The 17,246-nt window shown below is 44.1% G+C and overlaps 1 long non-coding RNA gene across 1 annotated transcript in view; it reads left to right on the top strand.

Annotated features, from left to right (window-relative positions):
- The first annotated feature begins 5,670 nt into the window (after positions 1-5,670).
- The window catches only part of LOC137518917 (uncharacterized), a 185,390-nt gene continuing 173,814 nt past the window's right edge, over positions 5,671-17,246 (top strand). The window contains exon 1 of the long non-coding RNA XR_011020925.1: positions 5,671-5,738. This is a non-coding gene — a long non-coding RNA (uncharacterized lncRNA). The remainder of the gene's footprint in view (positions 5,739-17,246) is intronic.

Raw genomic sequence — 17,246 nt, 5'->3', positions numbered from 1 at the left:
CGCAGAACAGCCCAGAGGACGTCGGATGACGTCAACGCGCACCAATGACACGCATTGTGAAGCGCAGAAGTAGCCCGACCTGGCAGCCGGCCTGGCCAGGTCGGGCTCGCCACCAGAGACCACCGGGAGCCTGCGGAGCGGCACCGAGGGCACAGCCTGGCTGCCACGGGCTGGAGGAAGCCCCAGGTAAGTGGATTTGGATATTTCTTTTTTTTAAGCGCTGCCTGAACCTTCCCTTTAAAGATATATATATATAAATGTTATAAATGTGCGCTAGCATTTTTAATTTTACAGCTTTTCACAATAGCTGTCCTTTATGGTCTGACATCTGGCTTTATAATTCAGCTGGATGAACTAATCAATAAAGCCCTTGATTAATGAGCAAGAAAAAAATATACATATATATATATACATTTATTTTTCATTCCTAATCCATCAACCACACATTTTTATCACCTACATAAAATGTATAGAATCTTTTACCCAGGCATTATTAATACTGGCATGTAGAGATGGTCAATGACATGCAAACAATTCCCGCTAGCATGCAAATTTAATGCAATTTCTATGCAGCTTGGAAATGAACACACAAATTGTGTCACTTTTGATAAGTCCAGTTCCAAGTTGCATGCAATTTGCACACAAGCCAGAATTATTTGCATTTAACTGATCATCTCTATTGGTATTGGTGTCTGCCATGTCTAATTTATCAAAAATTGTTTCTAAAACTTCTCTCCTACTCGAGATAGCCCCAATATCTGCTATCTGAAAGACATACATTGGAAAAGTGATTTTGGTGGCTAGATGTTGCTTAACATTTTACTAATATTACGGTGCCCATACATTATTCGATTTGCGGCATCGATATCTGGCCAATTCAATAATTATGGTTATATAGGTAGAAAAAAAACAACGTTTTGTAAGAAATAATACCTTTTAATGGCTAACTAATAGAGTTAAATGATGCAAGCTTTCTGGGATCTAGTCCCCTTCTTCAGGCATATTTCCAGATGTAAGCTGAAGTAAACACTGATGCAGATAAATGGTAAACACGAAGATGACAGTTGTGTTGGGTACTGTTTATCCGTTAGGTGTCAGGTGATCAGCAGGCTGGAGCCAGTGAGTTAGTGCAACCATGCATGAAATCCATCAGGTTTCTGAAGATCATGAAGCCAAATCAATCATGTTACATAAGGTGTCATGAATCCTGTTCCACAATTTAAACCTTCTGTTAATGTCTTGAACATTTTCATAAATTTGTACTCAGAAACTTTTCTTGATTGATCATTTTTGAAGTTACCCTTAAAAACAAGTACTTTTAGATCTTGCTTGCTGTGTCCTGGTTCACAGAAGTGTTGGCCCACTGGTGTGTCCATTTTACTCTCATTAATTTTAAAGCGGTGATGGTTCATTCTTGTGCGCAGTTTTTGTCCTGTTTCTCCTATATAGATTCCTCTTGAGGGGCATTTCATGCAGCGTATCATGTATACAACATTGGATGACTCGCAGGAAAATTGGTCTTGTATTTGATGATATTTCTGTGAGTTTGGTATTTGTATTTGGCTTGTGCTCAAGATATAAGGGCAGGTCTCACACCTTGTGTTATTGCAGGGTAATGTGCCTGGAGTATCTGGTGTAGATAAGGCACTTCTGATAATCATTTGTCTCAAATTGGGAGGTTGTCTGAAAGCAAGCAGTGGTAAATCAGGAAAAACATCCTTCAGGCGTTTGTCTTTATGGAGTATTGGTTGTAGGGCTTTTGATATCTTCCTCAGTGTCTTTAATTTTGGGTTGTAGGTTACCATAATTGGGATTCTGTTGTTTTCAGTCTTTGGGGTGTACTTCAACAGTTCCTCTCTTGATTTTAAAGTTGCTCTGTGTATTTGATCATCAACGATTTGTGGATGATATCCCTGATCTATGAATATTTTACGTAGTGACATAAGTTGTCTGTCTCTGTCCTCTGAATTAGAACATATTCGGTTATACCTCAGAGCCTGGCTGTAAACAATAGATTTTTTGGTGTGTTCCGGGTGGAAACTCTTCCATTTTAGGTAAATATGCCGGTCAGTTGGTTTACGGTATATGGATGTTTGTAAAATTCTATCTTGTATATAAATTGTGGTATCCAGGAAACTGACATGGGAGGTTGAAAAGCTGAGCGTTAACTTGATGTTCTTGTGGTACTCTGAGAAGTTTTTGTGGAATCTGATTAATTCTTCCTGTGATGCTGTCCAGATTAATAGGATATCGTCTATAAATCTGAAGTAAGCCCATGGTTTAATTTCACAAGTTGAAAGGAAGTTTTCCTCCAATCTGGCCATAAACAAATTTGCATACTGGGGCGACATCCTACTTCCCATAGCACTGCCCATTGTCTGTAGATACATATCATTCCCAAATGAAAAATAGTTGTGAGTTAGTATATACCTGATAAGTTGTAGTGTGGGCTCTGTTGGTAGATCATTTAGCTGAAGGAAATGTTGGCAAGCTGCAATACCGTCCTCGTGTGGAATGTTGGTATAAAGGGATTCAACATCCATTGTAGCCAGGATAGCACCCTCTGGGATCGGACCCATTGCAGTCAATTTGTTAAGAAGGTCAGTGGTGTCTTGGATGTAGCTGGCTGTATTCCTTACCATGGGTTTAAGAATGTTTTCTACCCAACCAGATATCTTTTCTGTTAGTGTCCCCAAACCAGAGATGATAGGATGACCTGGATTTCCTTCTTTGTGTATTTTTGGTAAGATGTAGAAGGTGCCTATTTTAGGATTAGCTGGTATTAATGTAAGTATGTTAGATGATTTTGAGGAAAGATCATTAAGCATATTCTTCAATTCCCTTGAGTATTGTAGCGTGGGGTTTGTTTCTAGTCTTTTGTAGTAGGTGTTGTTGGAGAGCTGTCTGTTTGCTTCTTGAATATAGCTGGATTTATCCAAAATCACTACAGCTCCTCCTTTGTCAGCTGGTTTAATTACTATGTTGTCATTGCTTTTAAGGCTCAGTATTGATTCCCTTTCTTGAGTATTGAGGTTGTAGAGTGTCTGTTTTTGTTTGTCCAGTATCTCTAATTTGATTCTTTTTCTGAAGTTGTCAATATACTCTTCTAATTTCTTGTTCCGCCCTAATTTTGGTGTCCAGGTACTGCTCTTTTTGTTTTTGCTATTCGCAGGTTCAGTATCTTCGAATGATGAATAATTAGGTCTGTTGTGAAAAAACTCCTTTAGCCTTATCCTCCGAAAAAATTCTTCCATGTCACTACAAAATTCTATTTCATCAAATCTTTTGGTGGGGCAAAAAGTGAGTCCTTTAGATAGAACAGCTAATTCAGTCTTGCTTGGGTTATAGCTGGACAAGTTAACCACAGGTAAAAGATTGGCAGTTTTAGGTTCTGAACGGGGTACACTTGTATTGTTATCTAGAATGATGTTTTCAGCTTTCAGTCTAAGGCTGTCGAGTTTCTTTTTCTTGTTTTGGATTAAATGGTGTTGTAATTGTTTGTAGAATTTCTGTAATGTAGATTTAATGCTTTCTAATGATGGTCCTTGCAGTGTAGAATAGAGTAAACATAGATTATCTTGAGTAATTTTCTTTTTGCTGTAACAAACCTTGATGAGATGATTCCTGATCCTTTCTGATGTTCTGAAGCAGAGTCGCTGTGCAAAATGGGTATTGAAGGTATGTTGAACTGGGTTTCGGATAGTAATACCTTTCGGTATCAGATTTTCTTTCTTGCACTTGGATAGAAAAAAGATGTCACTGTCCAGTTGTGCCAATTTCTTCAGTAAGGTTTTACATTCCAAATGTGTGCGGTACATTATGGTATCTTGCATGATGATAGTAGCAAAAAAGTTTCTGTACCGTGTTAGCCAAACAAATTATATAGGTAGAAAAAAAACAACGTTTTGTAAGAAATAATACCTTTTAATGGCTAACTAATAGAGTTAAATGATGCAAGCTTTCTGGGATCTAGTCCCCTTCTTCAGGCATATTTCCAGATGTAAGCTGAAGTAAAACACTGATGCAGATAAATGGTAAACACGAAGATGACAGTTGTGTTGGTTACTGTTTATCCGTTAGGTGTCAGGTGATCAGCAGGCTGGAGCCAGTGAGTTAGTGCAACCATACATGAAATCCAGCAGGTTTATACCAACATTCCACACGAGGACGGTATTGCAGCTTGCCAACATTTCCTTCAGCTAAATGATCTACCAACAGAGCCCACACTACAACTTATCAGGTATATACTAACTCACAACTATTTTTCATTTGGAAATGATATGTATCTACAGACAATGGGCAGTGCTATGGGAAGTAGGATGTCGCCCCAGTATGCAAATTTGTTTATGGCCAGATTGGAGGAAAACTTCCTTTCAACTTGTGAAATTAAACCATGGGCTTACTTCAGATTTATAGACGATATCCTATTAATCTGGACAGCATCACAGGAAGAATTAATCAGATTCCACAAAAACTTCTCAGAGTACCACAAGAACATCAAGTTAACGCTCAGCTTTTCAACCTCCCATGTCAGTTTCCTGGATACCACAATTTATATACAAGATAGAATTTTACAAACATCCATATACCGTAAACCAACTGACCGGCATATTTACCTAAAATGGAAGAGTTTCCACCCGGAACACACCAAAAAATCTATTGTTTACAGCCAGGCTCTGAGGTATAACCAAATATGTTCTAATTCAGAGGACAGAGACAGACAACTTATGTCACTACGTAAAATATTCATAGATCAGGGATATCATCCACAAATCGTTGATGATCAAATACACAGAGCAACTTTAAAATCAAGAGAGGAACTGTTGAAGTACACCCCAAAGACTGAAAACAACAGAATCCCAATTGTGGTAACCTACAACCCAAAATTAAAGACACTGAGGAAGATATCAAAAGCCCTACAACCAATACTCCATAAAGACAAACGCCTGAAGGATGTTTTTCCTGATTTACCACTGCTTGCTTTCAGACAACCTCCCAATTTGAGACAAATGATTATCAGAAGTGCATTATCTACACCAGATACTCCAGGCACATTACCCTGCAATAACACAAGGTGTGAGACCTGCCCTTATATCTTGAGCACAAACCAAATACAAATACCAAACTCACAGAAATATCATCAAATACAAGACCAATTTTCCTGCGAGTCATCCAATGTTGTATACATGATACGCTGCATGAAATGCCCCTCAAGAGGAATCTATATAGGAGAAACAGGACAAAAACTGCGCACAAGAATGAACCATCACCGCTTTAAAATTAATGAGAGTAAAATGGACACACCAGTGGGCCAACACTTCTGTGAACCAGGACACAGCATGCAAGATCTAAAAGTACTTGTTTTTAAGGGTAACTTCAAAAATGATCAATCAAGAAAAGTTTCTGAGTACAAATTTATGAAAATGTTCAAGACATTAACAGAAGGTTTAAATTGTGGAACAGGATTCATGACACCTTATGTAACATGATTGATTTGGCTTCATGATCTTCAGAAACCTGCTGGATTTCATGTATGGTTGCACTAACTCACTGGCTCCAGCCTGCTGATCACCTGACACCTAACGGATAAACAGTAACCAACACAACTGTCATCTTCGTGTTTACCATTTATCTGCATCAGTGTTTTACTTCAGCTTACATCTGGAAATATGCCTGAAGAAGGGGACTAGATCCCAGAAAGCTTGCATCATTTAACTCTATTAGTTAGCCATTAAGAGGTATTATTTCTTACAAAACGTTTTTTTTTTTTTTTTTTTTCTACCTATATAATTTGTTTGGCTAACACGGTACAGAAACTTTTTTGCTACTAATAATTATAGTTAAATCTGTCAGAGATTGATGCCACAACGTGGCCACTTGATTATCATTTTGATTAATTTCTGGCTGAAATCGATCAAAATGATAAATCCGGCATGCTGGAAAAATCTTGCTCAAAAGCGGCCATGGAAAAAGATGTGGAATACAGGGGGAGGTGCCCTAGTGGACAGGTGGGCCTGCAACACAGCACAGGCCCAGGGGGTGCATGCACAACAAAAGGGGACAGCTATAGTTGTGAATTTGGCACCAATATATGGAAATTTAACAATGTCAATTTGGAGCATATCATCCTCCAGTCATATATAGAGATGGCCCGAACGGTTCCGGGGTTCGCGACCGCGGAGAACCGCAAACTTTACCGGAAGTTTGATTTGCCCCTATAGTGCATCATGAGGGTCACCTTTTACCCTCTACATCACAGTCAGCAGGCACATTGTAGCCAATCAGGCTACACTCCCTCCTGGAGCCACTCTCCCCCTCCCCCTTATAAAAGGCAGGCAGCGTCAGCAATTTTACTCACTCGTGTGCCTGCAGTAGTTAGAGAAGGGAAAGATTAGTTAGGCTCTTGTAGGCTTGTTAGCTTGCTCCTTGCTGATTCCTATTGCTAAAAAAAGCACCCCTCAACAGCTCTTTTAAGAGCTAATCTTGTTCTTGTGATCTATTTTTTTTTTGTGTGTGTGTGTGTGTCCCACTGACACTTGTGTTGCATAGACAGCCTTGGTCATTCCTACTGTGTGTGCCACTGCCAGGCCCAGCACATTCAGTGACTACTACCTGTGTGTGTGACAGGTGCACATTGTAATACCCACTGCATATACCTACCTGCTGTTGTTCACTTCAGTGCACCCACCCACGTGAGCACACGCAGTGTCACTGTGCCTGTCCGGTACCTGTCTGTGTGTGACTGACAGGTGCACATTGTAATACCCATCACTGCATATACCTACCTGTTGTTCATAGTGCACCCACCTACCTAAGTGAGTGTACGCAGTGTGATATACCACTCCGTGCATACCTGTTAACTTACTGCACCTGTGTGACTGCACATTGTTTTAGTCAAGTCACTGCATACCTTTCGCTTCATCCCCCCAATATGGACAAAACGGACAGGTAGAGGCAGAGGTACAGGCAGACCTAGAGGAAGGCCACCCGGAAGGTCTGTGCGAGGTCGTGTTGATGTGATTTCGTGCGGCCCTGGCCCAAAGTACAGTACTCAAGAAGGCACATCCCATCAACTCCCAAGATTGTCAGGACGTGGTTGACTATTTAATACAGAACACCTCATCTTCCGCAGCCACCAGCGCTACTACAAGCACCACAGCTGCTGCATTTAACACTTCTCAGGAGTTAATTGGTGGGGAATTAACTGATTCACAGCCATTATTGTTACAACCAGATGAAGGCGCTAAGCAAGTTACACCACCTCATATGTCTGAGTTAGGCGGCGACACTATGGACGTAACGTATGAGGATGATGAGGTACCTGCTGTTGGTGCAGTTTTGGAGGTGTCTGAGGCAAGCGAAGCTGGGCAGGATGATTATGATGATGACGATGATATGGTTACCACGTGGGATCCAAGAGACAAGATGACCAAGTGGACAGTTCAGAGGGGGAGCCAGAGAGGAGTAGGAGGAGACGAGTTGCTGAAAGAAGCAGGAGGAGCTAGTCGTCAGAAACAGCTGGTGGCAGTGTCCGGTGCCAGACAACATGCCCTTCAACGTCAGCTGCTGATGCCACCATAGTGCCATCACCCCAGGGGGGCTCAGCGGTTTGGAAATGTTTTATTCTCTCTGCCTTCAAAAATTGAGCCGTGGAAAGGCCAACACCCACATACGGACAACTGCCTTATGAAGGCACCTGCAGAAAAGGCACAAACTGCAATGGGAAGAGCACCTGAGCAAAAGCAGCACACAAAAGCAAACCCACCCTCCTTCTCCTCTTCCTCCTTCAGGTGCAGCATCTTCAGCCGCTTTATCCCTTGCACCTTCACAGCCACCCTCCTCCACTCTGCCTCTGCCCTTGAGAGGTTCCTGCTCTTCTGCCCACAGCAGCCAGGTGTCTGTGAAGGAAATCTTTGAGCGGAAGAAGCCAATTTCTGCCAGTTCCCCCCTTGCTCGGCGTCTGACAGTTGGCTTGGCGGAACTGTTAGCTCGCCAGCTGTTACCATACCAGCTGGTGGACTCCGAGGCCTTCCGTAAATTTGTGGCCATTGGGACACCGCAGTGGAAGATACCAGGCTGCAATTATTTCTCTAAAAAGGCGATACCCAAACTGTACCGTGAAGTTGAGAGGCAAGTGGTGACATCTCTGGCACACAGCGTTGGGTCAAGGGTCCACCTGACCACGGATGCCTGGTTTGCCAAGTACGATCAGGGCAGGTACGTTACTTACACAGCCCATTGGGTCAACCTGGTGACCGATGGCAAGCAGGGAGTATGTGACTGTGCAGCAGATCAACTTGTGACACCTCCACGGCTTGCAGGCAGGCCTCCTGCCACCTATTCTCCTCCTACTACATCTTCTTCGCTGTTGTCATCCTCCTCCTCCTTGGCTGAGTGGCAGTTCAACTCTACTGGTGCTGCGATCTCCTCTCTAGCTACACAGCCCCATCTCCCCTGGGCCTATGCTGCATGCCAGGTACGACGGTGTCACGCCCATCTTAGACATGTCTTGCCTCAAAGTGGAGAGTCACACTGGACCAGCTCTACTGGCTGCTCTTAACAAACAGGTGGATCAGTGACTGACCCCGCACCAGCTGGAGATCGGCAATGTGGTGTGTGACAACGGCAGCAATCTCCTTTTCGCTTTGAATTTGGGAAAGCTGACACATGTACCCTGTGCCTCTCTCTTTCCCTCTCTCACTCCTGGCATTATTTGCAGGTGTTGAGTGATGATTATGGATGTTCCCTCCTTTTTCTTTCCTATTTAAAGGCTGCTATGGTGGCTTCACTTGCATCCTCTCTCCTTGATAAAGCGAGGTGACTCTCGCGGAACTAGTGGGATCTTGTCCTCTGAGGGGATTCCTTGTTCCCTGCTGTGCTGCTGAGATTGACTTCACCATTTCTGGGCTAAGTATCTCCTATTTTTTGCACTACTCCACTTTATGCTCTTTTTCCTATGGGCTGCTCCTTTGCCTTAATTTTTTATTAGGCATCTTATCACTAGTAATACTGTATACTTAGATAGCAATTGTGCACTTTATTTCATAATCTTATATATGTGATATTTATTTGTGTGGTTTTTTTTGTTGTTTTTTTTGCACAGGTGTTTATTGGTCCTGCATCACATTAGGTTGTATACTGAACCCGGGTTCTCCCCCTGTTGGGCTCAATATTGAGCCTACTGTGGGGTTTTATATCTGACAGCAGCATTGTGTTATTATACAATATATTGCATTTAGAGTGATTGTTTCTTATGCAGCAGGGATCATGTTTGAATATTTGCTTGGTTTTTAAATGGTTTTATTCTTAATTGAATCATCAGTAATGTGATTATTAATATACCCAATGTTGAATAAAGATTTTTGTTATACTTTTTCAAATTTTGCTGTGGGAGGTGCTATTTTTTAAGGGCTTTCTTCCTCTACCATATAATTGCTCTTGTTTTGAGCCCTAGCACACACAGTTATTTGGTTGAGGTGTTGCAGACACTTCCTAGAAACATGTACCCTGCATGGCACATGTGCTGAATCTAGTCATTCAAAGATTTGTGTTTAAGTACCCAGGCTTAGAGGACGTCCTGAAGCAGGCCAGGAAGTTGTTTGGGCATTTCAGGCGGTCTTACACGGCCATGGCACGCTTTGCGAGCATTCAGCTGAGAAACAACTTGCCTGTGAGACGTTTGATACGTGATAGCCCGACTCGCTGGAATTCGATCCTGGTCATGTTCTCTCGCCTGCTAGAACAGAAGAAAGATGTCACCCAGTACCTGTACAATTACAGTAAAAGGACACAATCTGGGGAGATGGGGATGTTCTGGCCCAACAACTATACACTGATGTGAAATGCATGTAGGCTCATGCAACCGTTTGAGGAGGTGACCAACCTGATGAGTCGCAGTGAAGGCACCATCAGCTTCTTGATCCCATACGCTTACTTCCTGGAGCGTGCCGTGCGTAGAGTGGTGGATCAAGCTGTGGAGGAGCGTGAACATGAACATTTACTGGAGGAACAGTTGTGGGAGCAATTTTCATCAGAACCAGATGTTTTCTCAACAGCTGCGGCAGCACAGAGGGGGGAGAAGGACGAAGAGTCGTGTGGGGAAGAGGAGTGAGACTCAGATGATGAGGAAGGTGTTTCTTTGGAGGAGGAGGAGGAGGCGGTGGCAGAAGAACAACTGCAGCAGGCATCACAAGGGGCTTGTGCTGCTCGAAGTCCCGTGGTATTGTTCGTGGCTGGAGAGAGGAGGACGACTTACCTGACGTCATTGAGGAAGAGCAAGAGGAGATGGATAGTACGTCTGGATCCAACTTTGTGCTGATTGCATTTTTCATGCTGTCCAGCCTGTTGAGGGACCCCCGTATAAAAAAAACTCAAGGGGAATGAGCTGTACTGGGTGGCCACGCTACTAGACCCTCGCTAGAGGCACAAAGTGGCAGACATGTTACCAACTCACCTGAAGGCAAAAAGGATGCAGCACATGCAGAACAAGCTGGCAACTATGCGTTACAATGCATTTAAGGGTGATGTCACAGCACAACGCAATAAAGGTACCACTGCCAGTAATCCTCCTCCCATGTCCACGCAGGCAAGGACAGGACACTCCAGCGATTTCATGGTGATGTCGGACATGCGAACATTCTTTAGTACAATGCCTCGCCTTAGCGCTTCAGGATCCACCCTCCACCAACGCCTGGACCGGCAGGTAGCCGACTACCTGGCCTTAAGTGTGGATGTAGACACTGTGAGCAGCGATGAACACTTGGACTACTGGGTGCACAGGCTTGACCTGTGGCCAGAGCTGTCCCAATTTGCCATCCAACTTCTGTCTTGCCCTGCCTCAAGCGTCCTGTCAGAAAGGACCTTCAGCGCAGCTGGAGGCATTGTCACTGAGAAGAGAAGGCGCCTAAGTCACAAAAGTGTTTAATACCTCACCTTTATCAAAATGAATGAGGCATGGATCCCGGAGGGCTACTGTCCGTCCGAAGACTAAGTCAGTCCCCACACACAGCATCTCTGCCTGCACGCCGTGTGACTGGCTGCCTGCCCCAAGACTAAGTCGCTCCCCACACAGCACCTCTGCCCGCAGGCCACATGACTGCCTTTTCCACCACCACCAACAGAGTCCAGGACTCCAGGCGCTATAATAATTTTTCTGGTGCGTGTACATGCCTGCCTAATTTTTGTGGCTGCACTGCAGCTGCAACAACAAAACAAAAGGCCTTTACCACACTTTAAAACAAAAGGTCATTACCTTGCCACGGTGAAGGGGCTTGGGTATCACAATGAAGCAATGACCGCTGGCTATATGTGTCTCGGGGGGTGGCACACAAAAGATAATAAGGTCATTGCTTCATTGTGGACAGACCAAATTTGATCAGCTGGACAGTCACTGTTCCGTCATTCAGCTACCTCAGCCCGACTATATGGGCTGGAAAGCCACATCACCTGCACTCTCGTCATGGTGCGCACCAGTCCAGTACGACCGTCGCTACACAAACAGCTTTTTGCAGTCACTGCATACCTTTCACTGCATCTTTGACTGCACATTGCATTATACCTGGCTGTCAGTGCATTCCTTTCACTTGAATGGATGGCAGACTTGCAATCCATAACAGATTCTCGCTAAAGGATTTAAAGTTGATTCATCTCATATACAGCAGGGCCTCAAAAGTCCTCCTGTATTGTTATTTTTGGTCACTACCTTGGGATGTGCATGCCATGCCTGCTGCCTTCCTTGGATGGGTGGTAGCCGTTCCTGCTCCTTTGCCCACAGCGTGCCTGCTGCCTTCCTTTGATGTGTGGTGGTGGTGGCCATTTCTTAGGCTCCCACTCCGGACCGGAATCGAACCCTGATTCCTCAGCCATTACCCGTGGTCACTCACAATGGCAGACTTGCCCTCCATAACAGATTCTCGTTGCAGGTACTGAACAGCAAGCAGAACAAGTATTTAAAAAAAAATAGATGTAAGCTTTAACAATGATAAAGAAAGAACCATTGAAAGTTGATAAGGCAGTCAGACATTACCTGATATCACTGAGGAAGAGCAATTTCGCCATGGTGCGCATATGGGCTGGAAAACCGCCATCGCCTGCACTCTCGCCATGGTGCGCACCAGTCCAGCACGGCCGTCACAACACAAACAGCTATTTGCGGTGCATTACACAGTTAGTTTGGTGTGTCAGTGTGAAGCAGTACTCTAATTACACTCCCTGATTGATGTATACACATGCAAGATGTTTTAAAGAACTTTTGGGCTGCAATTTAGCATTTAACGTGATTTCGACCATTAAAACGCTGCTTTGCGTCAAATCCATATTTTTCCCCGGGACTTTTGGCGTCTATGCCACTCAATCATGCAAAAACTCAGATGTTAGACCCCTTGAAACATCTTTTCCATCACTTTTGTGGCCAGCATAAGTGTTTCTAGTTTTCAAAGTTCGCCTCCCCATTGAAGTCTATTGCGGTTCGCGGAAGTTCGCGCAAATCGAACGTTTGGCGAAGGTTCACGAACCAAAAATCGGAGGTTCGAGCCATCTCCACTCATATAGTTACCGTATATACTCGCATACAAGCCGACTTTTTGACCCCCAAAAAGGGGGCCAAAAGTTGGGGGGTCGGCTTGTATGCGAGTCTTGGGTGGTCTTGATCCGTGTGCGCTCCCCGCCCACCCGCCCGCTCGCTCCCTCCCTCCCTCCGCGGCCGCCGCTGCTATTACTTGTTCAGCCGGCGGCCGCTTCCTCTACTCCGGGTGCCTCTCGCTCTGCTCTCCATGTCTCCATCACGCGTATTCTTCGTGTATCACAGCAGCGCGCCCTGGCGCTGCTGCTGTGACGAGGCAGGAGAGAGCAGCTCCCCTGGTAACGGCGATGACGCAGTTACCAGGGGAACCGCTCTCTCCTGCCTCGTCACAGCAGCAGCGCCGGGCGCGCTGCTGTGATACACGAAGAATACGCGTGATGGAGACATGGAGAGCAGAGCGAGAGGCACCCGGAGTAGAGGAAGCGGCCGCCGGCTGAACAGGTAATAGCAGCGGCGGCCGCGGAGGGGGCGGGGGGAGGGGGGATCGCTATACTGAGCACTATACTAGCTATACTGGGACACACTCGGGGAATAAGGCGGCCAGCATTTCCTACCCCCGGCTTATATGGGGGTCAATCATTTTTCCCTGTTTTTTCAGGGAAAAGTTGGGGGGTCGGCTTATATGCGGGTCGGCTTATATGCGAGTATATACGGTACTTGAATTAAAGAAAAAACAAAATACAAAAAAAACCTTTACCTTATTAACATTTTTTTTTTTTTGGAAGGGAGATAAGTCTTCGGAAGTCAACTTTGTTAATTATTGCAATCGACTATGACATCCACTTACAGGTATTTCACTCTAAATTGAGAGATATGTATCTACCTAGCAGGTTAGGAGTCACATTAGGCCACACAAAAGAAATATTAAAAATGGTGTCAATAATTCAATTCTTCCAGATATTTCAAGGAAAACATAACTGTGATGCTGCATTATTGCTTTTTATCGCAATTGAGGTCATTTTAGACATACATTATTGTTTTAAGAAATGAAAGGACAGAGAAGAATTCTAGATAGTTAGACTGAGAACATGATATTTAGACTAGAGGGCTTGATGATGTTCCAGAGAACGTTTTTGCAATAATTTTGTTATCATTTTATATTGTTTAATTTTACCTTTTGATAATGATCTTATCTGACAGCATTTTTATCCAACCTTGCAGAGCATGTTGCTACGGAGCAGTGCTTTTCAGCGCTGCTAGATTTGGGCGCAGCCAGCGCCGCCATAGACTGTAATGAGAATCAGTCTATAGCGGCGCTCAGTGAGTAACGTCGGCTCCGTCAGAAGACGGAACCGAAGTTGCTTAAAAACACAATAATTCGGCCTCCAGCAATCGCTGGAAGCCGAATTATTTCATTCCCCCACTATCCATGGCGGCCTGGAGGGGAAATAGTAATTAAATCGGCCCGGACTTGTGCAAAAGCAGGATCAGCCATATAGCGCTGTATCCTGCGCCCAAGTCTACCGGCGCCGATTTCAAATGTACTCTGTTGCTATGTTATTATTTATTGTGATGTTTTTTAAAGATTCCAGTTAATTTCATTACAAGAACAAAAATATGTTTTACACTGTTTAATAACAGTTTTTAAATCTTATAATAGCGTTTGTAAATCAATTATCTAATGTATTAGTCTATTTTTCATCTTTTCTGCAAATTATTTACTTATGATACTGGCTTTCAGTATTATTCATTTCTATTATTCCTTTCAGTATTCAGTAGTAGGTCAGTGCTGTTTCTTGTTTATTATCTACAATTATCCACATAGAAGCTCATTCACTAAGGCAAGGCATTGCACCTTAAAATACCTCAAATGAGTTCTGTCACAATCTCCTAAGCGCTAGGTAGGAGGCAGGGTACAGCCAAATGCGAGCATTACATATACAGTGCAATCGTTAGCTGTGCCTCTTTTGATTGCACTGAGAATTGTGAATGCGTGTGTCCATGAAGAAGCAAACATAGTGTGTCAAAAGTTTACCATTTTTCTAAACGAGTGTTGCCCCTTACCAATGCTTCTTATCACAAATGCGGAACGCAACGCGTACGAACGCACGCCATCCACGTTTGTGTGCGTTGCGTGGCTGATCCCATCACTGAAAAGTGAATGGGACAGCCGCGCGTTTTGACAAAATCTGCGTGCAGCATGCATTCCCGGACCGCACAGGTCCGGAACGCATGCAGTGTCAACATCAGACAGTGCACTCTATGCACTGTCTGATGTCGTGCCTGTCGGCCTCCTGCACGCGTTTCCAAAACGCGGCTGGAAACGCGTGCAGTCTGAACGGGCCCTAAAGCGTACCATTCAGGCATAAAACCAATTTTTTTGTAATCTGGTAAAGAAGTAATAAGGTTGCTAACCAGGCAATCCAAAAGTTAAAAATCACTGTTACTTTTCAGGTTGATAAAAGATCATGCCCCAGTTTACCTGGCTTTTATTTTGTACATCTGTGGCACAAAGGAAGTTGCAGGGCATGCTGGGTTTTCTTTTTTCTTCTTTACTTTTCACTCAGACTTAACTAATGCAGCCTGATTGGCTGAAGCCTCTTTCCCTGATGTTTTCCCCTCCCACACCTCTGTGCCTCTCTGATTTGCCAATATTTCTCACGCTGAGAAGCTGCAGTCACACAATGACAATGCGCTTTCTATTGCAGAGCTGGGTGGGAGTGTCTGAAAACTGGGAGGAGGGCGGCCAGTGAAAATGCAGACAGAGTAGGGAGAAAATGATGTCAGGATTGGCTTCAAGATAGACACTCAAGATGGAAAATCCTAAGAAGGATTTTCTCTTTTTTTTTTACTATAGAAAAATCACTAAAATCAAAATGTTGATAGTGCAATACATATGTTAATATAAGTAGAGCAAGTACTAATCTACTTATATATATATATGTGTTTTTTTTCTGAGATAGTATGGCTGAAAGCTCCTCTTTAAAGAGAACCAGAGATGAAGAATAAATAGATTTATACATATCTGGGGCTTCCTCCAGCCCCATAAGCCTGGATCGCTCCCACGCCGCCATCCTCCACTGCATCTGTCCGCCGGTACCGGGTCCCGTAATTTTGGCCAGTCGAGCCAGTTGATGCAAGTGCAGTGCACTCCCTCCGTACTGCATAGGCGCATGCGTACAAAGCCGGAGGGAGCCCCTGTGCATGCGTACAACTGGTCGCGTCCGGTGGAAGTGACGAGACCCGGTACCGGCGATAGAGGCAGCGGAGGATGGCGGCGTGGGAGCGATCCAGGCTTATGGGGCTGGAGGAAGCCCCACGTATGTATAAACTCTTAATTTTTAAGGATCCCCTCGTCTCTGGTTCCCTTTAAAGGGAACCTTAACTGAGAGGGAAATGAATGTTGTCTTGTAAACAATACCAGTTGCTTGGCAGGCCTGCTGATCTCTTTGGCTGTAGTAGTAGCTGAATCACACACCTGAAACATGCATGCAGCTAATCCAGTCTGACTTCAGTCATAGCACCTTATCTGCAGGCTTGTTGAGGGACACACAATCAGCAGAAGAGCCAGGCAACTTGTATTATTTTAAAGGAAAAATCCATATCCTTCTCAGTTTAGGTTCCCTTTAACTCACAGTCCCTCATGCAGGCTAAACCAGGATTTGCAGATCATCAGTGTAGGGCTCTAAGCCCTGATCTAGATCAGACAGTCTGAAAAATGGTAAAGAAAACCTCCCCTTTACATAGTGCCCTTGTGAAAGGAATGGACTCATCTTTACGTGCATACATGCACACCTAGGCCAGGAAGATGGGAGTGGCTTGTAGTAGAATCTGAGAGCCCCACTTAATATAAGGGGTCCTCCACATTTCTGACCTCTCATAATATAGAGCTGAAGTAAATTCAATTGAATATTTAATCATAAACAATAAATAAAAAATATTTGTCTTGTTTACATCTGTACTCTTTTTCTTATTTACTATTTTATTATTCTGTATTTATCTGACACTGATACCTTCCACAGCAGTTTACAGAGTATACTCATATTAGGAGCTCATCAGGAGTCCCATAACAAGCCTTTTTTGCAGAGAATATCATCACTAAGAGCCTGATGCACAAAGTGACAGTAAAATTCCTCTGCGCAGGCAGCGCACAACTGCAATGGTAGGGGTAAGTGCATTATGTCATTAGTGCAATGTTGCACTGATAGGGTACCTCGTTGCTGCCCCCCCCCCCCCCTGCACATGGCAAGTCTGATCCACCAATAATTAACACTAAACCTACCCCTATACCCACACCTACACTCCTACCAATGCATTAGCTTAGCTGCCCCTCCACTTGATATCCGATTATAAAACCTTGCCCTATCCTCACTTGAGCCATCACTTTACTAATGCCTAGCCCTAACCAACCCCCCCAACCGCACCGTCTTGGCTGCTGCCACCACCCCCAATGTTTGGCGTCCCAACTACATCATCGATGACTGATATAGCTAGGTTGCAGCAACTATAGCCACAATTTCATAAGTTAGGCAACTCCGTTGCCAAGTTACCTGGTTAATAGTTCAAAGAAGAAAAAGAGACTACACAGATGTATTGAGGTTTCTTCCATTATGTCCTTAAACCACTCATGCATTTTTGTTACTTTTGGCTGCCATACAAGCCCTGTAGAGAATAGTAGACTGACCTGTGCCCTCGACCCCCGCCCCACATTGCCTTAGGTGGAATA

Source organism: Hyperolius riggenbachi, chromosome 5 (assembly GCF_040937935.1).
Source record: "Hyperolius riggenbachi isolate aHypRig1 chromosome 5, aHypRig1.pri, whole genome shotgun sequence".
NCBI lineage: Eukaryota > Metazoa > Chordata > Amphibia > Anura > Hyperoliidae > Hyperolius > Hyperolius riggenbachi.
This window is presented reverse-complemented; position numbering and strand designations above follow the sequence as displayed.